General features: G+C 41.0%; 1 pseudogene; it reads right to left on the minus strand.

Moving 5' to 3' along the window:
• Positions 1-492: 492 nt before the first annotated feature.
• LOC129463168 (RNA/RNP complex-1-interacting phosphatase-like) lies at positions 493-25176 on the minus strand (annotated as a pseudogene).
• Positions 25177-26911: the final 1735 nt, after the last annotated feature.

The following is a 26911-nucleotide window of genomic DNA, read 5'->3' on the forward strand; positions in this document are numbered from 1 at the left end:
GCGCCTATAATCCCAGCTACTCAGGAGGCTGAGGCAGGGAGAACTGCTTGAACCTGGGAGGCAGAGGTTGCAGCCGAGATTGTGCCACTGCACTCCAGCCTGGGTGACAGAGCAAGACTTTATCTCAAAAAAAAAAAAAAAAAAAAAAAAAAATCATCAGCTGCTGTTGTAAGAATGCATTGTAGTAGGTAAGAATGAATGCCCTTCCTGTACTAATGCAATTGTCCCTCTAGGTATGTCACTTAACACAAGAGTACCAACCTTGCAAGTGAAATACACCTGGAGTCTTCCTTGTTTTTACCCTCCCCACCCCCCGAACTCCACTGGGTGTGTATTTTTCTTTTCCTTTTCTTCTTTTTGCTTTTTAGCAGTAGGAGTCTCACTATGTTGCCCAGGCTGGAATGCAGTGGCTATTCACAGGTGAGATCATAGCACACCACAGCCTTAAACTCCTGGGCTCAAGTGATCCTCCTGGGTTCTTTGTTTGGTTTGTTTTGTTTTTTTTTAGAGATCTCACTCTGTTGCCCAGGCTGGAGAGCAATGGTGTAATCATAGCTCACTATATCCTCGAACCCCTGGGCTCAAGCGATCCTCCTGTCTCAGCCTTCCAAAGTGCTGGGATTACAGTCGTGAGCCAGCGCACCTGGTCCAGGCCTGTGTTTTCTAAACCCCGATGTTACATTTCAGATTAAGAACTTCACCTTCTAGGCATCACCTCCTGAGGTCAGGAGTTCAAGATCAGCCTGGCTAACATGGTGAAACCCCGTCTCTACTAAAAATACAAAATTAGCTGGGCATGGTGGCACACGCCCGTAGTCCCAGCTGCTTGGGAGGCTGAGGCACATGAATTGCTTGAACCCGGGAGGTAGAGGTTGCAGTGAGCTGTGATCACGTCACTCCACTCCAGCCTGGGCGACAGAGTAAGACCGTTTCAAAAAAAAAAAAAAAGCAACTGCTGCTAGCGTGTGCCAGGAAACTAATCTAACTTGGGACAAAGTACTACCTTCTCTCCTGCTGACGATTTGGGTCATTCCCTGAAACAGGCTCTAGTTGAGCCCTTTACAAATTATGTATGAGAGACCTTTCCTAGCCACCTTGGGGCTAAGATCAGGCTATAAATTCTTAGAAAGGGAAGAAGCTATTAGACATTATTTAAAGTTGCTAAATGAAATACCGACTTCTGTTCATGAGTTTGCTTCTTCCCCACGGACAGGCCACTTCACCCCTTCTAGGCTAGAGACCAAGTCCTACTTAAAACCTGGAGGGAGACTGGACTGGATCACCAAATAGCCCCTCAAAGGGTAAGACCCTATGAGGTCCTTCTGACCACGCATTCATCAATTGGGCAGGAGTTAAACCGTGGGTACATTATACCTGGATAAAAATTGCCCCCGCTCAGCCTGACCTATCAGGTTAATAGACGTGAAAGGACATGTGAACCAACTAAAAACCTGAAGCTGCTTTTTAAGAAAATATCCACAGGTAAGTAAAGCCTTCTTGCTAAGCACCACAGTACTATATGGCTTACGGTGGCTGCTGAAACCAATCTTTTCCTACAATGGGCGCATTATGCAGACAGCCTACAGAAGCTCCTAGGGTTTGAGGGCTGTTACCTATCTCTAGCACTTTGGTATTACCTTGGTGGGTCTTGCTCTTACAAGGAAACAACTGAGTACAGTAACAAATTTTTATGAAAAACTATTCCAAAGAAAATCAGGTCTCTGGGGTGCTAACACGAGGAAATGTAAGGCTATGGCCTGGCATTAATATAACCCTTCACAACCCAGGTCACAGAAAATCTTTTACTATAAATCAGACTGTTCAACAAACTTTTGAATACACTCCTCCTCCTCTCCTGAAGGAATTTCCCTCGGCAGCCCCCCAAATTTTGACTATTAACAGCCACTATACTGAGGAAGGTTTTTATCAAGCTTGGGATGATTATCTTTGAATGACTGTGGTCCCCTACCCTTAACCTGCCACTGGCCACATAAATCAAATTCCCCTTTATGTTGGGAACAAAACAAAACCAGCATTCTTACAATAACCGGCCAAATATCACTAAGAATATGGGCTGGTTGCTCCCCCCACCAATGTGAACATACTCCAGGGCTGCAACAAACTGACTGGTTTGCTACCGATTGGACACAGGCCAGGAATTCAATGGCTAGCTTCATATGGAGTGCAATGGCTATGTGGGACTAATCTTTGGCCCTGATTACCCATTGGCTGGATAGGACAATATGCTCTGGGATTCCCACAGGTCCAGGGCCATTTGGCAAAAAACCAACGGACAACCTGGAAATTTCCCAAATGTGTTGCACCAATGGACCAAGTCAGTTTTCCACTGCTATGACCATCCCCTCTCCATTTTTCTTCCCCAAGTTAGTTTAGAAAATGTTATCTGACATGTTGAGATCCTAACAAATTATATCCAGCATGTGCTGAAGGATGCATTCAAAGGCATCTCTTTAATCACCTCTCAGATGACTATGATGAAAAAAGCAGTTTTCTAGAACCACATGGCCCTTGATGTCTTCACGGCTGCACAAGGAGAACTTGTGCCATAAGGAAAACTGAATGCTATGTATACATTCCAGACAATTCAGGAGACATCACCCTGGCCCTTCAAGATATGTACAAACTGAATGCTGTGTCCAACCTCATGATGTCACTAAACCAATGACTGTCTTCATACTTCCAGTCAGTACCCTCTTGGTGGAAAAAATTACTGGTAATTCTAGCTATGACTATAGAAACAGGAATACTCCTTGCCTGTGGATTATACTGCTGTGGCACGATGTATGTGGGACTGCAAGATCGCCCTTCTGAAGCTCCTGACACCCTGTTCAACAATGTTACAACAAAATTGCCTAAGTCCCGGGACATGTGAATATTTTCAACAGCAGGTAAATAAGTTCCATTCCTCAGCCCCCTAGGAATGCCCCTTGCCAGCGGGAAGTAGGAAGACTGAGTCAACACCCAAACTTAAGATTAAGGAAAGGAACAGTGTCAGTGGGGATACTGTAACCCAGCCTATATTATAAAAATCATCAGGTGTTTATTTTACTTATTTTTCTTTCTCTGTCCTTAGCTTCCTCCAGGCAGGATTGCTTGCACATAGTCATTTTGGTAGAGGGTAGTCACTAACAAGTGATTAACTGTATATCCTAACCCCCAGGGGCTGCTTGCAAGATTAATGTACTTGTTTTTCTTTTAAAGAACAATGATCCTTAGGTCACACTGACCTCCTTGATGGCATCCAGAAGTTTGACTGGCCAAGGGACACGAGCAGCTTTGATCATCAGGGAAAGCCCCCAATTACGTGCAAAGGAAGGTCATATTTGAGAATCTGCTTCCCCCGCCCTCATACTTTGGCCAAATTGAATAAACCTTTCTAAGCATTAATATGTCAGTGTTTGGCTTACTGTGCACCAGGTACATGAACCTAACTTTTGGGGTTCTACAACAGCAACCTGACTGAGCTAATCAGGTACAGCCAAGAACAGCTGAGCTACAGTAGCTCCTTAAGATCAGGGTCCAGATGTTGTTCATAGATGAGAGAAGAGAAAATAACTATCACGTGCAACATCAGACATTCAATGACACAAATCCTCAAAATCAGATGCTTTAAAAAATGAAGCCAATGGCTGGGCATGGTGGCTCATGCCTGTAATCCCAGCACTTTGGGAGGCCAAGGCAGGAGGATCGCTTGAGCTCAGGAGTTCAAGACCAATCTGGGTAACAAAGTGAGACCTTATCTCTACCAAAAATTGAAAAATTAATTAATTAATTAATTAAAATAATTTAAAAAACCTTTGAGCCATCAAAGGTTTCTGGCTTCCTCAGCAACTAAAAATAATTACCCTCCCCAATGATCGGTCTGTGGGTTCCACAGGTATAGCAGCAGAAGAGACGACTTGGAAAAAGTGAAGGTAGGCCAGGCACAGTGGCTCATGTCTATAATCTCAACACTTTGGGAGGCTGAGGTGAGTGGATGCGCTTGAGCTAAGGAGTTTGAGACCAGCCTGGGCAACATGGCAAAACCCGGTCTCTATAAAAAAAAATATGAAAAATTGGCCAGGCATTGTAGTCCACACCTGCAGTCCCAGCTACTAGGGAAGCTGAGGTGGGAGGATCACTTGAGCCAGGAGGCGGAGGTTGCAGTGAGCCTAGATGGCACCACTGCACTCCAGTCTGGGTGACAGAGCAAGACCCTGTCTCAAAAAAAAAAAAAAAAAAAAAGGTAAGCCACAACTCCACTTAAGAGGAGAGGCAACTGGAGAAAGATCCCAGGAGGTTATATTCAACAACGGAGCAATAACACAGTAGTTTTGCCAGATATGCACAACCTTTAAATGGACATATTCTACTCTGTTCACCACCTTTATAAAAGTTTTCAAGTTTTCTGGATAGTTCTACCCAGTTGACGGCAATTACCCTGCCAGGTAAATTACTCACTATAATTGAATAAACCAGCAATCTGGTTTATCAGTCAGTCTCTCTTGCTCAATTGACAATCCCTAAAAGTTCATCCGTTCCTGTGTGAGACGGTATATCTGACAATTCAGTCAAAGGAAGTTGGTCAAATCCCACAACTGCCTGCCAAAGAAAGTAATACCTAATCACAAAAATACCACAATTAATTACAGGTAGTAACTAGGTTCTAAAGAAATTATGTCCTAAGCAGATTTTAATATAAATTTTGAACAGTTATAGCAAATAAAGATGGCCTTTGGGTCAATAACAGAACATAACAAAAACACTAAAAATTTCTGTACATAAACACACACATATCACAAGTCTAGTCAGAAAGAAATACATAGATAAACAAGATAGAATTTTAAAAATAATTTGCAAGGGAAGTTCTTAATGCTTCAGTTCTAAAATATTGTCTTCTTTTAGAAAAATTTAAGACTGGAATAACAGATTGTTTTTCCTGCAATGCTGTAATTACTGCAAATTTATCAGCAAAGAAGTAAACAGCAATGCAATTTTTCCTTAAGCTTGAATACGTAAGGGAACAATAAAGAAACCTGATTAGACCTGAACTAATTAAAGTCACACCAGTAATCTTCAGGCCAGCTCTGGTCTCCAGGTAGAATTCCAGGACAGGTTTGTATCACTGGGTCCATTCCCAACAGGCTGGATAGGAGAGTCCGCAGTAATTGTAAGGATACCACCTTCTTCTATCCTCGGCTGCCCGACTGGCATTGGGCTTCACATTCCAAGAGTACCTCCTGTGTGAATAGTCCTCTCCAGGGGGACCAGGAGGAGGGAGATGGCGTCTCTGGTAAACATGTGGATTCTCTGAAAATTTTCTTAAAGCAAAACAAAAAGTAATAAGCCATTACTAGGATTAATGCAATAATTTTTATTTATTTTAAATTTATATTTTCATAAAAGATTTTAAATTTATACACTTACAAAATAATATATATTCTACTGTTTCCTACCTGTGTGACCTTAGTAGATAAAATACTTAATTGTTATTTCCCTAAGTTCTTTATAAAATGGGGCTAATAATACTTTTCACCTTCATGAGCTGTTATGAAGCTAAATTAAGAAAATACATTTCAATTACCTACGATGCCCTGGCACACCGTGGATTCCCAGAAGCCTTTCCACCTTTCCCTACAGAGATAAATGCATGCCCATACTATTCTAATCAAATATTTTCTCTCCCAAATCTGGCAGGGTTGACATAAGACAGAATAAGCTATTTAGTACTGAAAACAGATAGCTGCTTCCACTTTATAAACAAACATACATACATTAATTATAAAGTGTGAAAAACTTTAATGATGGTATATGCAACAAATTCGAAAAATTAGGATTTAAATTTACTTGTTTCAAAAGCAAGACCAGAAAATCTCATGTAGTTATACAAAAGAAAATTTGGGGCTGGGTGTGGTGGCTCACACCTGTAATCCCAGCACTTTGGGAGGCCAAGGCGGGTGGATCACCTCAAGTCGGGAGTTTGAGACCAGCCTGACCAACATGGAGAAACCCCATCTCTACTAAAAATACAAAGTTAGCCGGGTGTGGTGGTGGGAGCCTGTAATCCCAGCTACTCAGGAGGCTGAGGCAGGAGAATCGTTTGAACCCGGGAGTTGGAGGTTGTGGTGAGCCGAGATCACACCATTACACTCCAGCCTGGGCAACAACAGTGAAACTCCGTCTTGAAAGAAAAAATAAAGAAAGAAAATTTGGAAATCTGAGAAAAGAAAAACTAACCCCCGCTACACAGCCCTCAATCCCACTTACTATAATTCAATTAGTTAGTATTTCCTTTTATTCTTTTCCCCAGCATCTTTTTCTGACTGTTGAATCACAGCCTATTATTTTCACTTATCATAAATGAGCTAACACTTTCGATGGCTTTATAAAATGTTATAGTATGGATATAATTATTTAGCTACATTCTCCACTGTTAGAAATACAGCAGCTACAAGTTTTTCCACAACCACAAATAATGCTGGGATTAACATGCAAAACATATACTACTGTATCCTGAGCTAGCCCAGCATCTGACACATGGAAAGGAGTTTGAGAAATGTGCCAAATGATTAAGTAAATATAGCTTTTTCTGTACTTTGAAGTATTTCCTTAGTCTCAGAATGAAATTACTAGGTAAAGTATTTTTATGGCTCTTGAAATTGTGCTTCAAAAGGCTTATACCAATTTTCAATGCCACAAGCGACATATTTTTGAAATGTTTGTTTACATCTTTTAAAAATGTCAATTTTTCTTAAGTTTTTTTTCCTTTTTTTAATAAAAACAGGATTCCAGCATGTTGCCCAGGGTGGTCTCAAACTCCTGGGCCCAAGCAGTCCTCCCACCTCAGCCTCCCTAAGTGCTGGGATTACAGGTGTGAGCCAATGCACCTGGCCTAAAAATGGCAATGTATTTCTGAAAGTGTTTACAATGTGCTAAACTGTTTAAATTCATGTTAACTGTCAATACCAACCACTATGGGGTATGTATTATTAAAATATCTATCTGACTGATGGGAAAAAGGAAATGTAGATAGGCTAAGTATCTTATCCAAGATCACAAAGCAGGCGAGTAACAAAGCCAAGATGCAAATCCAGGTCCAGCCTGACAACCACTACAATGGAGTGCTTATCAAAAACTGTTGCTAAACTGGCTGGGCAAGGTGGTTCGAGCCTGTAATCCCAGCACTTTGGGAGGCCGAGGCAGGTGGATCACCTGAGGTCAGGAGTTCAAGACTAGCCTGGGCAACATGGTAAAACCCCCATTTCTACTAAAATACAAAAATTAGCTGGGCGTGGTGGCAGTGCCTGTAATCCCAGCTACTCGGGAGGCTGAAGCAGGAGAATTGCTTGAACCTGGGAGGTGGAGGTTGCAGTGAGCCAAGATTGCACCACTGCACTCCAGTCTGGGCGACAGGGTGAGACTCCATCTCCAGAAAAAAAGAAGCTAATAAAACTGTTGCTAAATGAGTAGTCAAATAGTCAAAGAATAATGCCTTGCTATTTGTGATAGCTAATTTTAGGTGTCAACTTGACTGGCTTAAGAGATATCTAGATAGCTGGTAAAGTATTATTTCTGGGAGCGTCTGTGAAGGTGTGCAGAGGATACTGGTGTGTGAGTGGGTGGACTGAGTGGGAGGATCCACTCTCAGGATGGTTAGGTACCATCCAATAGGCTGGGGGCCTGGATACAACAAAAAGGCAGAGGAAAGGTAAACTGTGCTCTCCTGGAGCTGGAATACCTTACCTTCTCCTACTCTTGGACATCAGAACTCCAGGCTTCATGGCCTTTGGACTTGAGGACTCACACCAGTGTCCTCCAACCCTTACCAGATTCCCAGCCCTTCAGCCTTGGATTGAGAGTTACTCCACTGGCTTCTGTGGTTCTGAGGCTTTCTGAGTTGGACTGAATGCTACCAGCTTCCCCGGTTCTCCAGTTTGCAGACAGCCACTACGAAACTTCTCAGCTTTCATAAGTGCATAAGCTAATACCTCGAATAAAAAAGCTCCTCCTCCCATCCACCCACCCATCTACCCATCCATCATCCATCCATCCATCCATCCATCCATCCATCCATCCATCCTACTGGTTCTATCATTCTGGAGAACTCATACTAATGTACCACTTTAACCATACTGAGGTTTTCCCCATTTTCCAAGTGAAAATACTTTTGTTGTTTTATTTGTTCAGATCCTTTGCAATTTCTCTATTAGGATTTTATTATTTTTCTTATAATTCATATCAACTCCTCAAATAACAATCTTCCTTATTCTAAAAAGTATACTACATTAATGTAGCCTAAGAATATAAGATCCTTTTTGATAGCCACATCAAACTCTTCGCTTAAGTTTAAAATCAATGAAAATTTCTAAGTCCCTTTCCGAATTGCCTCTGCAAAGTCACATATTCCTTCTCCTGTAACTGATTTTCCAGTGCTAAATGCAAAATACAGAGCAGAATAATATCTCCTGGTTCAAACCAAACAGCAAGAATTCCTTATCGGCCAGGTGCGGTGGCTCACACCTATAATCCCAGCATTTTGGCAGGCTGAGTGGGGTAGATCACAGGGTCAGGAGATCAAGACCACCCCGTCTAACACGGTGAAACCCCATCTCTACTAAAAATACAAAAAATTAGCTGGGCGTGGTGGCAGTGCCTTTAGTCCCAGCTACTTGGGAGGCTGAAGCAGGAGAATTGCTTGAACCTGGGAGGTGAAGGTTGCAGTGAGCCGAGATCGCGTCATTGTACTCCAGCCTGGATGACAGAGCGAGACTCTGTCTCCAAAAAAAAAAAAACAAAGAATTTCTCATCAGTATCATAATGTGTTTTCATTAACTATAGTATTGATTTCTATCTCAATTCTAGAAAAGGGAAAGCAGAGAGAGGTACCTGACTGATTGTTGCAAATTTTGGGTCTGGGTGTGGAAATGTCGAGGAGCTGAGTGACCCTGGATCTGATGTAGATTATACCTAGGTCCCTGCTTAACAGGCTTATTGTGGACTGCTTGCATGAGATGTGCTGAGTCTTCAAAACCACTTGACCTGGGTACACTGGAATTCCAATTCCTTAAAGAGAATATTTCCACACAATATTACTGGTTTCCAGATTTAGTAGTCAATTTAGTGACTATATTTTGGCATATGAAAATAACAGTTTCTTCCTTCTCCCATTCCTGTTTACGTCTCCCCCCAACAAATAAACAAGCTACCAGAAGAATGAACATATGCAACTTAAATTATATAAACAGAGATCTCCCTGACCCACAAATCTCACATATATAACATACGACTTACTTTCTGATAGGACCATTCTGAAGGTCTTCGATGCAGTTCTGTCTTTCTAAGCAATGTCCCCGGCACCTATTGAATACTGAGGAGAGGATAAACTGTTAGAAATAAGTGTACAAAGAGCAAATCTTTCCAGAAAAAGCAAATTAAGCTGAAATTCACTATTCAAGCTGTTATATCTCACTACTTCCACATACATCTATAGACTTTTGGCAAGACTATCTTATATTGGACAAACAAATTACAAACTTTTTTCCAAAATTTGAGAAATTCTTCTACATTTCCACCTTTAACTTTAATAAAAAGGGAAAAATAGTGACAACCCTCACACTTACATTCAATTGCAACATCTGGCCTCACGCCTTCTACATCAAATATCTAACAAAACAACATAATTTGGGTCATTTATATATGAAAAGAAAAAAATCAAGTTTTTTCAAAAAAGGTCCAATTTCAACTTATAGACATAGATATAAAAATCCTAAGAAAATATCAGCACATCAAATCCAGCAGTTATTAAAGAATGACATACCATGACCACAAAAAGACGTTTTTCAAGAATGCAAGGATGACCCAACTCCACAAAATCTATTTATATATTTATTTACATTAATGTAATTTAATAAACAAAAGGAAAGAAAATGCAGAATCATCTTTTACCAAAATGCTTTATACACTAAAAATAGAGACTTCCTTAATATAACAGAGTATTTATCAGAAACCAACAACAAACAAAAGACAAACTGGGAAAAATATTAACATTATATCTAAAAAATACTGTATAACCAACAGAATGGGCCAGAAACTTGGGAGTCACCATCACTGTCAGCCATTTCTTCCATACTCTCATCTTCAATTCACCACCAACTCCTGACAACAATATTACCTAAATATCTCTATAGAGTATATCTGCATCTTTCTACCAAAATGGCCACCATGCCCTGGTCCAATCCACCATTATGCCTCAATTCCTACAAACACCTCCCAACTTGTCTCCTTGCTTCTACCTCTTTCCCTCTGCAGTGTATTCTCCACTCAGCAACAAAATGATAAGTTGAAAATACAAATTTGAATGTTCCCCACACTCATCCCCAACAAAAAAAATTCAATGGTTTTCTATTGCTCTTAAGGTAGTGACTAAAACCTTAAACACAGCTCTGCATGGTTTTAGCTCCTATCCATATTTCCAGTTCCATTTTAATGCCGTACTACCCCCATGGCCCAGTCTCCCTAGCCAGGTCCTCCAACACAGTATATGTTTTCCTGTTATATGGTCTCTGCTGATCCTTATGTTCAGAATTCTCTCCACAACATCCCTACCTGGTTAACACCTACTCATACTTCAGATATTTGCTCAGACCTCCCCACAGAAACCTCTAGTCCTCTTGTTGAAGTCAAATCCTCCCTATTCTATGCTGTCATTGTACCACATCACTCCCCTTCTAGCACTTGTCGGAGTTGTAATTCTATAGGCATTTGTGTGATTCTTTAATATCTACTCCCTCCATAGACTGTTAGGATGCACAAAGGGCAGCTCAAGTCTCTTTGCTAACACCCAGCACAGGGCCTACACATAATAGATGCTCAGGAGATATTTTCTGAATGAACAAAAATAACTCAGTACAGTGTGGCAACATCCATAAAAAGCATAAGGACACATACTATTTGATTCAGAAATTCTATTTTGAGTGAAATTACCTCCGGGGCTAAGGGATATGTATTCAAAAATATTTACATAGAAATGTTCACTACTTCAAGGTTTTATAATATCAAAAACTTCTGACTTTTGTGTTCATCGGCGTGCAAAGAACAACGCAGCCCTTAAAAAGAACAAGGAGTCTGGCCAGGCGCAGTGGCTCACTCCTGTAATCCCAGCACTTTGGGAGGCTGAGGTGGGTGGATCACAAGGTCAGGAGATCAAGACCATCCTGGCTAACACAGTCAAACCCCCTCTCTACTAAAAATACAAAAAATTAGCCGGGCATTGTGGCAGGCCGCTTGCAGTCCCAGCTACTTGGGAGGCTGAGGCAGGAGAACCGCGTGAACCTGGGAGGTGGAACTTGGAGTGAGCCGAGATCGCGCCACTGCACTCCAGCATGGGCGACAGAGCGAGACTCCGTCTCAAAAAAAAAAAAAAGAATAAGGAGTCCAAGTATTTTCAAAGAAAGATGTCTATCACGTATTAAATTAAAAAAACAGAATGTCTAGCTATTATACCATTCAATAACATGTATGCTTGTATCTGCATTTTTACAGTCTGAAAAGATGTGTACTAAATTATTAATGGTGGTAATCTCTGGCTGGGGAGCAAGACTGCCTTCTACTTCATGCATTTCTATACCGGTTCCATTTTTTACAACAAGCTTACATTACCATTGTAAACAGACAAAAACAACTTTAAAATGGTCTGCCTCTGGGGTTGGCAACTTACCTGCAAATGAGGTAGCCAGTCCTGTTTAAACCATGAGTACAATGGACACCAATAAGTTTGTCTATAAAAAGAAAATACAGGATTAAATAACTGAAGTAGATACACAAGTGTATAACATTATCACTGCCCTGAAAATGAATAACTCTTAAGAGGAATTGTTTTTTCTAGGAACATACTATAAAGAATCATCTAACAGAAAGCCAAAACTCACTGCTTCTGGGAAACTTTGCATAGTCCTAATTAGACTCAATGATGTCAACTGCAGGCCTGGTCAGACACTAACAGCTAAAACTGCAATGAGACAAACCCATCTATCTTAAAACAGAATGCCCATCAGCAACTGATTTAATTATACAAAAAGGGAGTGAAAGCAACAACAGGCTAAGAGAAGAATGAAATTTGTTTCTGAATGAAACAAATAAAAGGCCTTCACTCTTGATATTGAATATTAAGGACAGTTTCCATAGTACTCTTGAGTTCCCGAAGAGCTTCTATTCCTTCTCTTGTTCGGTGCTCCACACATACCACAGGTCTACTTGCCCTGTGAAGTACTCAGGTAAATAGCACTATTCACATTTTACAATGAAAAGGCAAGGCTTGGAGATGTAAGTCAAAGCAGGCAAACAGTACAAGACTAGAATCAAGTCTAAGATTTTTCCCATTACACCACAGTACTTCTTAGTCCATCCTTTTAAAAAATTGCATGAGGAATTAAATTAAAAAAGTGTAGTTTATCTTTGCAAAATCTGTGTCCGTGACTAGGTAGCGTCTGGTAAAGAAGGCACTCATCAGCCAGGTGTGGTGGCTCACGCCTGTAATCCCAGCACTTTCCAACCTGGCCAACATGGCGAAAACACGTCTCTACTAAAAGTACAAAAAATTAGCTGGGTATTGTGGTGGGAGCCTGTAATCCCAGCTAATCAAAAAAAAAAAAAAAAAAAAGACAGAAAAGAAAAACGAAGGCACTCTGCCGGGCGTGGTGGCTCACGCCTGTAATCCCAGCCCTTTGGGAGGCCGAGGGGGGTGGATCACCTGAGGTCAGGAATTCGAGACCAGCCTGGCCAATATGGTGAAACCCCATCTCTCCTAAAATGTAAAAACTAGCCGGGTGTGGTGGTGGTTGCCTGTAATCCCAGCTACTCGGGAGGCTGAGGCAGGAGAATCGCTTGAAACCAGGAGACGGAGGCTGCAGTGTGCCAACATGGTGCCACTGCACTCCAGCCTCGGCGACAGAGTGAGACTCTGTCTCAAAAAAAAAAAAGAAAGAAAAAAGAAGGCACTCGTCATTGCCAGCCTGGATTACTACAACAAACTAATCTCCCTACCTCTGTCTCAACTGATCTTCCATAAGGCAGATGTTATCTTTCTAAAACATAAGCCTGGCTGGGTTGTTTTTGCTTAAAAATCTCAATTTAGCATAGCATAAAGCCCAAATTTAGCATGGCATTTAGAATCCTTCATAAACTGATATCAATCTGTCTTTCCAACCGATCTAAGTCCACAATGATCCTAACTATGATTTACAAGGGCTGATATGATCCACCTCCGTTCTGCCCAACCCCAACCTCTCTGATCCCGTTTCTCCTGCTCTTACCCTCACTCACTCCACTCCAGCCACACTGGGCTCTTTAACATTCCTCAAACATGCCTAGCATACTCATGCTTCAGGGACTTTGCACCTGCTGTTCCCTCTGCCTTAGGACGCTCCTCCCCAGAAACCCAATGGCTTGGTTCATTACTTCCTTTAAGGTTCTGCTCAAATGACATCTTCATAAAGAGGCCTTCGTGATCACTCACCTCTTCCCTCATCCCATTATCGTGTTTTGTTATTCTCCAAAGTACTTATCACCATATACATTCCATGTATTTATTTGCTTATTTTTGTCCCCAACTAGAATGTAAAGTATAGAAGGGCAAGGACTTTGTTCTATTTCCACTTTCTAGAAAAGTGACTTCAACATAGGTTATATAATTATTTGTTGCAAATGAACCTATGAATTCCATGCCTTTTCACATTATCTTCTAGTCACACAAGAGGCTGCCTCTCCATGGCTTTAGGCCCTGTGCCTTTTGTGCCTAATCCCCAAAACTGGACTGCCCTTTTCTCATCCTGGCAAAATTCTCATCCCTGCTGCTCAAATGTCGTCTCCTGTCAGGCCTTCCTCAATCTCTCCTCTATATTCTCACTGGACTTAATTTATTCTTTTATTATGATGAACTGTCTTTTGTGGTTTTTTTTTTTTTTTGAGACGGAGTCTCGCTCTGTCACCCAGGCTGGAGTGCAGTGGCGCAATCTCGGCTCACTGCAAGTTTCGCCTCCCAGGTTCACACCATTCTCCTGCCGCAGCCTCCCGAGTAGCTTGGACTACAGGTGCCAGCCACCACACCCGGCTAATTTTTTGTATTTTTAGTAGAGATGGGGTTTCACCGTGTTAGCCAGGATGGTCTCGATCTCCTGACCTCGTGATCCGCCCGCCTGGGCCTCCCAAAGTGCTGGGATCATAGGCGTGAGCCACCGCGCCCGGCCTAACCCACATCTTAAACCACATGCACTACATGTTTATTTTCCTAGGTAACTGTGAACTGCTATAATAAAAAACAAAGAGTGCTATCACCTCTGTGTCTTCATGCTCTAACAACAAATCTAAAAGGATCTCAGTGTTTACTGAATCAATTTATTTTCTCAGTCCCTACTAGTTCTAGGAGACAGTGGAGAGTGTAGTGTCCTCTTTTTATCAGTGAGCCTGGTATCTGTGAGAAGGGATTATAGCAGAGGTAGCCAAAACTGATTACAAACAAGGTCCCAAGCCTGCTATGGCAGTGAGTACTCCAAGACTTAGCACAACTCAGGCAGAAGACCAACATGGAGTTCAGTCTATCCAATTGACTACAATCAGTGTAACATGTGAACAACTAAGATTTAAAAATGTGTTCTCATGTATTCATAAGGACCTCCTAGCCCTCACAGAACAGATGAAACGCTATATAAAAATTTCACACAAAAGAGCCTAGAAGCAGTGAATAGGCCATCAGCTGTACCCTCATATCTTAAAAGGTAGTATTTCTGTGACAACAGCTTATACAAATGAGAAAGCCAAACCTCTCAAGTTTTAAAGTTAAAGTACAAGGGAAGATCTGTGAACAAGGTTTCACATCATTAAAAGCTAGTGTCCACATTAAGTGAGTGACTGGGTTACAATTTGAAATTTTATCTTCAAACCCACTGATCCAGTCTCTATCTCTCACCTTCCATTCCCTATCTTCCCACCTCTGTCTCTATTCTTTCTCCACTACTGCATCACATTTTTTAAAAAGGAGTATTTACTGTCAGATTTATGTAATAAAGTATACACTCCTCAAGCTAAATTTGGAAAGAAGGCAAATGAAGCCTCTGTCCTGTGGGTGTCACTGGCTTTCCAAAGATAAAAGCTTCTTCAATCTTAAAATATGGCAAATATCATGTTCTTTCTGGCAGAGAGATGCCAGAAAAAGGCAACTGGATCCTTAAGATAAAGAAGCTGTTAAGTTCTATTTTCAAAAGAGTAAGGTAAATCTTAAAGCAGGAACAAGAAAGCATCAACCTTTGGCTTAAGTTCTCCCGTGTGAAGAATAAGAGGTGGTGGTATCTTCCCCATCTGTACTCAAAGCGGAAAAACAGCAGAAATATCTTTTTTTTTTTTATTATACTTTAAGTTTTAGGGTACATGTGCACAATGGCAAGTTTGTTACATATGTATACGTGTATCTTAAATACATATGACAAAGGGGCAATTCCACTGGTGCATTCTTTCTTGTTTTGCTTCTAGGGGTCCGTCCCATTCTTAATCTTTGCCCTTTGTCTCTTTCACGTAACTCTAAGACTCAGAGTTTTTTAATCTTTTCTTCTACCTCTCACTTCTTAACCAATATATAAGACAAAAATAACATTTTAATTTTATTATATATTTCCCATTCAAATTAAAAAAGAAAGATGAGTTAGTTCAGTTCATATTTTGCACTAAAACTAATTTCACATTACAAAGTTAAATTATTTGTGATCAACAAAAGGAAAAACATCTTACCCTATTAGCACCATCTGACATTTTCATCACCTTAGCATCATTAAATACAACAGGTCTAAGGTTAGAACTAGAAAAAATACCAAAAATCCCCAACCCCATTCATAATGCACACCACAGTTCAGGTAAGAACAAAAACTCACCATTATCTTTATTTTCTTTCAAAAACCCATTAACAGCGTGTTTGAATTTAAAAATAGTCTCATCATCAGGCACTTGATGTCCAACTGTAAAAATTTTTAAGCAAGGAATAGTTTCTGGCAAATCGTATAAAGCAAAACCATAAAAGATGTGTATTATTTCACTTGTAGAGAAATAATTAAAGAGTAATTAGGGGACCCAGAATATAAGCCAAGAGATTATAACAAACTTAATATGCCAATATCAGTATATGCAATTCTGATAAGAGAGCCATTTCTTCCAACACTGCTTCAACCAGGAAGTATCACTTGATTTTCAATAAAACTACATAATAGATAGTCACTAGGTATACAAAACTGAAAGCAAATTCCATGTGAATGAATGCATATTTAACTATAAATTATATAAACAGTTCCATTTAATATTTTACAATTCAAGGGCCAGTGCCTTCATAAAGCAGCTACGATTTAAGTAGAAGAGTAGAGAATAGAGTCAGAAGAACTTGGATTTGAATTGTGACATAGAGGGAATTCCAGGCACTATTGAGAACTGATATTCTTGGGGTGGGAGAAAAGTAGATACAGATAAAAGACAGAAGAGGCTAAGTCAAAATCATTTTAACCATCCGTAAGTGTATAGTTCAGTGGCATGACATTCACAGTATTGTGTAACCATCACCACTGTCTATACCCAAAACTTTTTCATCATCCTCAACAGAAAGACTCTGACCATTAAACCATAATTCCCTTCTCCTCACCTCGTAGATCCTTTAGTCTGTTTTCTGTCTCTGTGAATTTGTCTATTCTAGGTAGTTCATACAAGTGGAATCATATGTTTGTCCTTCTGTGTCTGGTTTATTTCACTAAGCATGTTTTTAAGGTTCATCCATGTTGTAGCATGTATTAATTTTATTCTTTTTTATGGCTGAATAATATTCCATTGTGTGCATATAATGTTCTGTGCATCCATTCACCTACTGATGGACACCTTTTGGCCATTGTGAAAAATGCTGCTGTGAACACTGGTGTACAAGTATTTGTTTAAATCCTTGCTTTCAGTTCTTTTAGAACTGAAGTTCTGAGTTCAAATGGAAAGTATCAGCATGAACTCATGATGTAGTTTAAAAACAAACATTATTTCTTGGCACCATCCACAGAAGAAGACGAGTAACAATGAGCCTAGGAGCACTGAGCACCTCTAGCACTCAGACTCTCATCTTTCAATAGCATTCCCACCAGAAAGGAATCAAAGCTCCTTGGGAAAACGGCTGAGTTCAGGGTAGGGCAGGAAATGTACAAGATAAGCCTGGAATTTTTTTTCATATAAATAGCAAAAAAAGAGTGATCAAAGGTTACTAGAGTTGTGTCAAAAGGACTCAGGAGACAATCTAAGAAGCTCCAACTCTCCAAAGATAGGGCCTCAATTTGTGCTTCAATTAAAAAAAAAAAAGAAATAACTAAATTCAAGTTTTAAGTCATCCTTGTTTGAGCCTGTTTTATCTTCTGTAAAATTATGTATTAATTGTAACCATTTAATCCTCTGAGCTTAGCCAAGAAAAAGCATTCGATAGGAGATATTAGCACAATTGCTACTTTATCAGCACAAGATTGTTGAGAGGATTAACTAAGTTAATACATGTGAAAGTACTTTTTTTTTTTTTTTTTGAGATGGAGTCTTCCTCTGACGCCCAGGCTGTCATGCAGTGGCATGATCTTGGCTCACTGCAACCTCTGCTTCCCAGGTTCAAGCGATTCGCCTTCCTCAGCAGCCCCAGTAGCTGGGATTAGAGGTGTGCACCACTCACACCTGGCTAATTTTTTTTTGTATTTTTAACAGAGATGGGTTTCACCATGTTGGCCAGGCTGGTCTTGAACTCCTGACCTCAGGTGATCCACCCGCCTTGGCCTCCCAAAGTGCTGGGATTACAGGTGTGAGTCTCTGCACCTGGCTGAAAGTACTTTTTAAATAGCAAACTGCTGTACAAATATTAACAAACATTAGGTGTTACTGTTTCCAAAAGCCATGGAACTGGTCAGAAGAAGGATCATTCTTTCCCACTGAGATGCTAAATGGGGCCAACAGAAATATATGAATCTCTGTATTGTATCAACAGATACTGGGAAAAGAAATCATAAACTTAGAGAACGTTCTTTTACATGATGCTTACACATGCTCAGGCAACGGGTTAAAATAAGTGCTAAGAAATACTGGATATTCCTTTCTTTCCTTCAGGCCACTGCTAGTATTAATAAGTTTACTTGATTTTCAAAATATAGAATATGGAAGCTTATAGAATTTCTTAGGCACACACACAGCCTACTGCCAAATATTTTAGTTCAATTCATCTCTTCGATTTCATTTAAGACAGCAATTAAAAACATGTAATTAGAGAAATAACTTGGTTCTCTTTTAAACTTACTACCCATCAAAGAAGGCCAAGCTTCATATTAGCACAAGATGATTACTGAATTACTGTAAATTATTTTAGGATCAGAATGAAGAAAGTTCTTTTCAATGAAGGGTTCCACTTACTTCTGGTTTATAACAGCGTTGAGTATATGTTAAATCAATAATCAGTCCAAGTTCTTCATTTTGTTCTCGGATTTTGTTAAAAAGATCCAAAGGGGAAAAGCATTCTTCTGGAGCAAGTTTCTTTTCAAAACTCTGTCAGAAAGAATGAAATAAGAGCAAATATGTGCTTAAAATCCTGTACTACATTAGGCATTTATTCAAGTCCTGTGATGCTAACATACAACGAGATTCAAAGGAAAGTTTCCATTCTCCTGGAACATAGAAGGTATATTGTAACAATCTTTTCTTCCAGAGTGGTCAGAAAGAAAAAAATAAGCCCACTTCTATATATGTATTTCTGTATTTGTTTCATGTTGGTCTCCTAATCAGACTGTAAACTCCCAGATTTTATTCACCACTGTATCTCCAGCTCCAGGTGGAGTGCTTATCATACTTAGTGTTTATAAATATTTCTTTTCTTTTTCTTTTTTTTTGAAACAGGGTGTTGCTCTGTCATTCAGGCTGGAGTGCAGTGACACAAACATGGCTCACTGCAGCCTCCACCTCCTGGGCTCAAGCAATCCTCCCACCTCAGCCTCCCAAGTAGCTGGGACTACAGGCATGAACCACCACACCTGGCCTTTTTTTCTTTTTTTTAAAGTGATAGGGTCAGCTGGGCACGGTGGTTCACGCCTGTAATCCCAGCACTTTGGGAGGCCGAGGCGGAAAGATCACAAGGTCAGGAGATCGAGACCATCCTGGCTAACACTGTGAAACCCCGTCTCTACTAAAAATACAAAAAATTAGCCAGGCGTGGTGGCAGGCGCCTGTAGTCCCAGCTTCCGGGAGGCTGAGGCACGAGAATGGCATGAACCTGGGAGGCAGAGTTTGCAGTGAGCCGAGATCACACCACTGCACTCCAGCCTGGGTGACAGAGCGAGACTCTGCCTCAAAAAAAAAAAAAAAATAAAAAAAAAAAAGAGATAGGGTCCTGCCGTCTTGCCATGTAGACCAGGCTGATCTCAAACTCCTGAGCTCAAGCAACCCTCCTGTCTCGGCCACAGAAATAAATATTTCTTACATGTCTACACATATAAAGGATGGCTTTCATTGCTGAATATTCTTTTATGTATGCAGTTTATTTTTGAACTTTATGCTCTGTTCCTTCAATCTGTCTGGCTACTCAGGTGCCAGCAATGTACTTTTTAAAAAATAGACTAGTTTGGCTGGGTGCAGTGGCTCACGCCTGTAATCTCAGAACTTTGGGAGGCCGAGGCAGGAGGATCACGAGGTCAGGAGATCGAGACCATCCTGGCTAACACGGTGAAACTCCGTCTCTACTAAAACCACAAAAAAATTAGCCAGGTGAGGTGGCGGGCGGTTGTAGTTACAGCTACTCAGGAGGCGGAGGAAGAAGAATGGCATGAACCCAGGAGGCAGAGCTTACAGTGAGCCAAGATCACACCACTGCACTCCAGCCTGGGCGACAGAGCCAGATGCCATCTCAAAAAAAAAAAAAAAAAAATAGACTAGTTTTCAGAGCAGTTTTAGGTTCACAGGAAAACTGAGCCAAAAGGACAGACAGTTCCCACATATACTTTGCCTTCCCCACCCCACCCAGACTCCCCCACTATCCACATTCCATACCAGTGTGGTCCATTTGTTACAAATGAAGAACCAACTCTGACACGTCGTTATCACCAAAGTCTAGAGGTTAGGTGTGCATGGTTCATTCTATGTTACGCATTGTAGGTACATATTATGTTATATATATTTTGCCACAAAAAAAAATGAGAGAAAGAACTAAGTTCAAGTTTTGATTTTTCCTTTCTGAGCCTGTTTGATTATCTACAAAATCATTTATTAGATGTAACCATCTATCCTCTGAGCTTAGTGCAGAATAAGCACTCAATAAGAGATATTAGTACTACTGCTACTTCATCAGCACAGGAGTGTTGTGAAATGTGCTAATATATGTGAAGCCCTCTTATAGGTTTTGATCAATATATAACAACATGTATCCACCCTTACAGTATCACACAGAATAGTTTCACTTCCCTAAAAATTCCCTGTGTCTCCAACACCTTCTTTTTGGAGACAGGGTCTTGCTCTGTTGCCCAGGCTGGAGTACAGTGGCATGACCACGGCTCACTGCAGCCTTGACCTCCTGGGCTCAATCCATCCTCCCACTTCAGCCTCCTGAGCAGCTGAGACTACAAGCACACACCACCACACCTGGTTAATTCTTGTATTTTTTGTAGAGACACGGTTTCGCAATGTTGCCCAGGCTGGTCTAAAACTCCTGGGCTCAAGCGATACACCCACCTTGCCTCCCAAAGTACGGGATTACAAACATGATCCAACAGGCCTGGCCTGAAATGACTCATTTTTAAGCCCAGACATGCAGAGAAGCTGACACAGCAGTTGAAAAAGGAAATCTGATCTATGAGTCACAAATTAAGTAAATTCCCAAAACGTTTCAAGTAGGCTTCTCCTGATACTAATCTGAGCTATGCTGGGGAAGTCTAATAAGAAAGACATGGAATCTAGAAAACAATTATTTGTCTTCACCTTCTCATCTTTTTTATGGCTGTCAAAAGCTTTCCCCTCCTATCGCTCCTATTCCTTTCCTAGTTTAAACAAAAACACAATCTTCAGATTTTCCCCACTGAAATCCTGACCTTGATGATCCAGGGGACATTTTTGATTGTGACCATGGAAGGAAAGGAGTCCCACTGGCATTCAGTGGGTAACGGTTGCAAATTCTAAACAACTTGCCGAATTCAAGACAGTCCTACAAATGTGTCCCACATCCTGAATGGCTTTTGGATGTCCTATTCAACATTAATATAGATAAAAAACTGTTCATATTTAGCTTGGCCTTAGAACCTAACTCCATTTCACAAATAAACACAAAGTATTTTTTGTACAATACTAATATCTATTGAATTTTCCAGGATAATAATCACCTTATCAACCAAATGAAGACTACACTTTGTTCTGTTTGGAAATCTATTATAGAAACTCCTACCACTAAAGCAATATAAGCCACCTAGACCAGTCTACATTTGTAATTCTTGAATTCATGGCGCAGGCAACTATTACTCTATGTCTTTTAATGCAGTCATGTCCAAACATTTATATATTGAAATGAATATTATTTTATTATAAATTACTTTTATTTTATTTTTCATATTAGAGTTAGGGTGTTCATTGGTGTTTTTGTTTAAAATATAAAGTAGGTTGTATGTACCTATGACCTTCATTTCAGGATAGTAAAGGGGTCATTACAAAGTATTTGCTATAAAAAGAGAAAATGGAATGTGATAGAGTGGAGAACAGTATTCTGCATGGTGAACTCAGTTGCCTGAAAGAATACTGAATTAACTTTTGCTTACCTTTTGCAAAGGAACTTTGAAAGCAATGAAACGAGTCCCAGGCATCCGCTGTCCAACTGGGAGATAGTCTTTCCACCTATTAGATATATTTTTTGTTAGCCAAATTGTATGTTACCCTTGTTTCCTGGCATAGAATAAGACTTTTTGAAAATGGGAATCACAGCCCACACAACATGCCCTCTCTTCTCTCTCTGCTTTGCATTTTGCCACTCCACTTATTAAACCCCACCAAGTAGCGACGTATACTGTCCTCTCCTGTTTCCCCACCATGAAAACGAACAAAAGCAACACAACAGTACAACTCAAATAAGGCCTATATAAAACCGGAGACACCCAGAACTTCTGTATCCCTGTTAAACTTGGCCCAGTACCAGATACTAAAGTGCCATTAATACAAACACATTCACTGAAATAATTTAAATTCAACTATTTCACTTCACGGTTTTAGTTTTCATACGACTCATGCCATCAATTTCAATTAGTAGGAAACTTCAAGTTCATATTTTAAGAGAAAACCTGCTAGAAGAGGGACTGTGAACTTCACTTAATAATGCTAGGAACTGGCCGGGCGTGGTGGCTCACGTCTGTAATCCCAGCATTTTGGGAGGCTGAGGCAGGTGGATCACCTGAGGTCAGGAGTTCGAGACCAGCCTGACCACATGGTGAAACCCCGTCTCTACTAAAAATACAAAAAAATTAGCCGGGTGTGGTGGCGGGCGCCTGTTATCCCAGCAACTTGGGAGGCTGAGGGAGGAGAATCACTTGAATCCGGGAGGCAGAGGTTGCAGTGAGCCGAGATCGGACCATTGCACTCCAGCCTGGCGGACAAGAGCAAAAATCCATCCCAAAAACGAAAACAAAAACAAACAAACAAAAAAAACGGATTGGAAGAAAACAGGAGATTCACTAATTAGAACCCAACTGCAATAGGTCAGGCAAGACCTGTATTAAGGTACTGACAGAAAGTGACAGTCAAAAGATAGTGGATAAAATGAAGAGGACTTATTGAGGTATGAGATGGTGGAGGATGGTCTCAAAGAGTAAAAACAGTTCACTGCACCTACGTGCAAAGTCTCAAAATTAATCATTTGTACGTACAAAGGAGTATCTTTCAAACGAGGCCTGTTAGGAAGTAACAAAGTATGCTCTTTGCGACTTCTGGAAACAATACAAACCAACTTGCCATGTGAGATCTCAGGGCGCTACTACTGCTGGGTTCCTAACGCAAAGCATTACACTTGCCGTGCCAACGTAACAAGGAATTGAGGAGGTTCCATTTTGGGAATTAAGGAGCGTCCCCAACAGTAACAGTCCCACCTTAAAGCAATCCTTCCGTATTTTACCTAAGAGCAATGGCCAGAACCTCCCTTTCACAAGAATACGGAGAAATCACAGGACACCACAGACATCGCCCCTTTCAGCTACAGCGGGTGGCGCAGAGGGCCAAAGCCTCAAAGCAACGGGCGGACAGGTCAAGCTTGCGACGGCAACAGCGAGAGGCAGAGACCACACAAGATGAAGCCCAGACCCAGAAGCCACGAGCTGGAAAGGCCACGCCAAGGGACCAAGACATACTACCTTTCGGGGATGTGGTTTCCGCCCTTCTTCTTGGCTGAGGAGCGTCCTGAAAAGTCGCGTCTCCGGCCCCAGCCACTGCGGGGATGATGCCACTGGCTCATGTGGGTTCCAAGAAGCCGCCCACCCAATGCCAAGCGGGCCGAAAGCGCAAGTCGGGCGCCCTCAGTGCCAAGATAAGACCCGAGACCGGAAGAGACTCGGCAGCCACCTACGCCGCGTTCCAGCATCTCGCTATTGCGCATGTGCCACCGCCTGTCGTGATGGCGTAACCACGCTGGCTTACTGAGACTCCTGATTTGTAAACAGGACTTTGTTGGCTACAGCGCCCTCTTTAGCCAGAGGCCGGTAGCACAGATCAATAAGGGCGTGTATGCACCCTTCAGAATTCAAACAGTGAGGCACAGGGAAGTCCCTCTGCCTGATCCGCCCCCAGCCCCGGTTCCTTGTGTGTTCTTCTAGATATTTACCAGTGCTTACATTCATATTTTGCATATTGTGTATACATATTTACTTTCACATATATGTATATCCTCTATTTTTATACAAAAGGAGTAACTGTACATATTCTACAATATACCTTGAGCACTGAGTTTCCCAGTCAATTTATGCATACATAGATCCTATTTTTTAATGGCTATAGGCAATTTACTTGCTTATGAGTAACATAATTAAAAGTACCATAACGTATTTAGCCAGTTCAATATTAATGGACCTTTAGTTGTTTTCAGGTTCTTTTCAAATCTTGTTACAGACAATGCTGCAATGTGAACATCCTTATACATATATACAACTATATCTAAATTCCTAGAGGTAGAATGTCTGGAATGAAACACATACAAACTTAAAATTTTGAAAGATACCACCTAATTACCCTCCAAAAATAATGTAGAAACATACATTCCCATCACAGCCAAACTTTTATTGGGTTCCTATCACATACCAGGTATCATGTTATAGGTGGACAGAATGTATTTAAGTTTCAGCAAATACAAAAAATAACTGAGAGTGGAGCTCAAGTCCATGGTTTCCACACAGTCTCAAGCATAAAGATCTATACCCGTTAGAAAAACATTGAATTCTGCTAAAAGTGGAACTACAAAGGACAGCATACCCTATAGTAGCTTTGAAAATAGAAGAGAGTACTAAATTCCAGATTTAACGGTAAATAATTATGATTGCAGACTTTTTTTTTTGAGACCCAGTTTCACTCTACCACTAGGCTGGAGTGCAGTGGTCCCATCTCGGCTCACTGCAACCTCCACCTCCCGGGTTCAAGCAATTCTCCCTGCCTCAGCCTCCCGAGTAGCTGGGACTACAGGTGCGTGCCACCACTCCAAGCCAATTTTTTGTATTTTAGTAGAGACAGGGTTTCTCCATGTTGGCCAGGATGGTCTCGATCTCTTGACCTCATGATCAGCACTCCTCGACCTCCAAAAGTGCTGGGATTACAGGCTGGAGCCACCGCACCTGGCCAATGGCAGATTTTCGAAAGTAATTTTTACTTTTTAGTGTCTAATTTGTGAAAGTAACTTACCTATATTTTTAGTAATCTTTGCAACCATTTTAGAGCTGGGTAAACCAAGGATGAGTAAGATCAGAGCTATTGAATAAATGAATATTAATAAAGCTAGACTGCTAGCTTTATTAACATTTTTGAGACAGTACTTTTCCAACCAGTCTTAAATACATAAACATTTACAATTCTGAAAATTTCCACATCATTAAAAATGTCTCAATATTCATAAATTGTTCATTGGAAAAATGAAAAGACAGGTTAGCAGAACATAACAAACCTACAATTAGGAACATTTAATCATTTGTTGTTGTTGTTGTTGAGATGGAGTCTCTCTCTGTCACCCAGGCTGGAGTGCAGTGCGCAATATCTGCTCACTGCAACCTATGCCTCCTGGTTTCAAGCAATTCTCCTGCCTCAGCCTCTTGAGTAGCTGGGACTACAGGCATGTGCCACCATGCCCGGCTAATTTTTGTACTTTTAGTAGAGACAGGGTTTCACCAAGTTGGCCAGGCTGGTCTTGAACTCCTGACCGCAAGTCATCTGCCCTCTTCGGCCTCCCAAAGTGCTGGGATGACAGGCATGAGCCCCCGTGCCCAGCCCAAATTCAAATTTGACATTAAATTGTAAAATATTGTGGCCGGGCATGGTGGCTCATGCCTGTAATTCCAGCACTTTCGGTGGCCGAGGCGGGCAGATCACTTGAGGTCAGGAGTTTGAGATCAACCTGGCCAACATGATAAAGTCCTATCTCTACTAAAAATACAAAAATTAGCTGGGCATGGTGGCTCATACCTGCAGTCCAGGGTACTTGGGAGGCTGAGGCAAGAGAATGGCTTGAATGTGGGAGGCAGAGGTTGCAATGAGCCAAGATTGTGCCACTGCACACCAGCCTGGGAAACAGAGCGAGACTCTGTATCACAAAATAAATAAATAAATAAATAAATAATGCAATGTTCTTTTGGAATTTATGAAAAATTCCAATAGGTGTATAGTAGTCAAAACTACAAATCTACGAATGTCTATAGACAAGACAAGATACAAAATGTGACATAAATCTTTCAGAAGCTAGAAAAGCTGTATTGGGCTTACACTTTCAATTCGCTAAAAGACACAACACTGGGGTGAGAACAAATTCAGTTAGGGTTGACACAAGAAAATCCAGACCTAGGCAGAATAGCGTTTATAGAAAGTAACCAGACATACTAATGAATAACATAAATGAGGTAATATGACATAAAACAAAACGGAAAAAGAATATTATAATTATTTTCTTCAGTGTACGGAAGCAATGGAAGTTGTGGACGAGCTACATAAAAAACATAAATTATCTATTCTATTAATACAAAATAAGTGTGTCAAATTGTTTGTCACAGAAACCAAAACATCCACACAAATCTCTTTTTTCCTGTACCCTCACCTTGCCTGTTTCCTATTCTCCACTAAATGCTTTAACTCTTCATTTTCCCTGGCCCTTGCACCCAAGCATGGCTGACAGGAAATCCTAAAGGCCCAAGATTCTATAGTGGCTGTTTGCAAGGGAGAGGAGGCTATCAGTAACTGCCACACTGGATCCTCTTATGTGAGAAGAAAGAAGGTATCCTGAATGCCTCTCACGTATAAAAGGGCAGGATGGCAGGGTGTCTGTGTGGCCCAAGGAGCCAGAGGTAGCAAACTGTGAGCAAAAGAATTGTGACCAAAGGCTAGAATAGGGAAGGTCTGCAGGCAGCCTTGTCTTCTACCTCTCTGGTGTTTGCCTCTCATGAGCAGAGTCCGTTTTCCAAACATCGGGACACTGAAAGAAGACTCCTGCTCTGAAAGTTGACAAGAAGGAATATCCACGAATGTAAAAATGCAAGATCAAGGCTTGGTCCAGAAACAATGCCTAAAATCAAGGGGTAAAAAAACGGGAGCAGAAGAGAGATCCAAGTCCAACCTGGCCTAGCCCAAGAAGGTAGGATTCGAGGAGAGGAAACTAAAAGAGAAGAGCCTTGGA

Source organism: Symphalangus syndactylus, chromosome 14, assembly GCF_028878055.3.
Source record: "Symphalangus syndactylus isolate Jambi chromosome 14, NHGRI_mSymSyn1-v2.1_pri, whole genome shotgun sequence".
NCBI classification, from domain to species: domain Eukaryota; kingdom Metazoa; phylum Chordata; class Mammalia; order Primates; family Hylobatidae; genus Symphalangus; species Symphalangus syndactylus.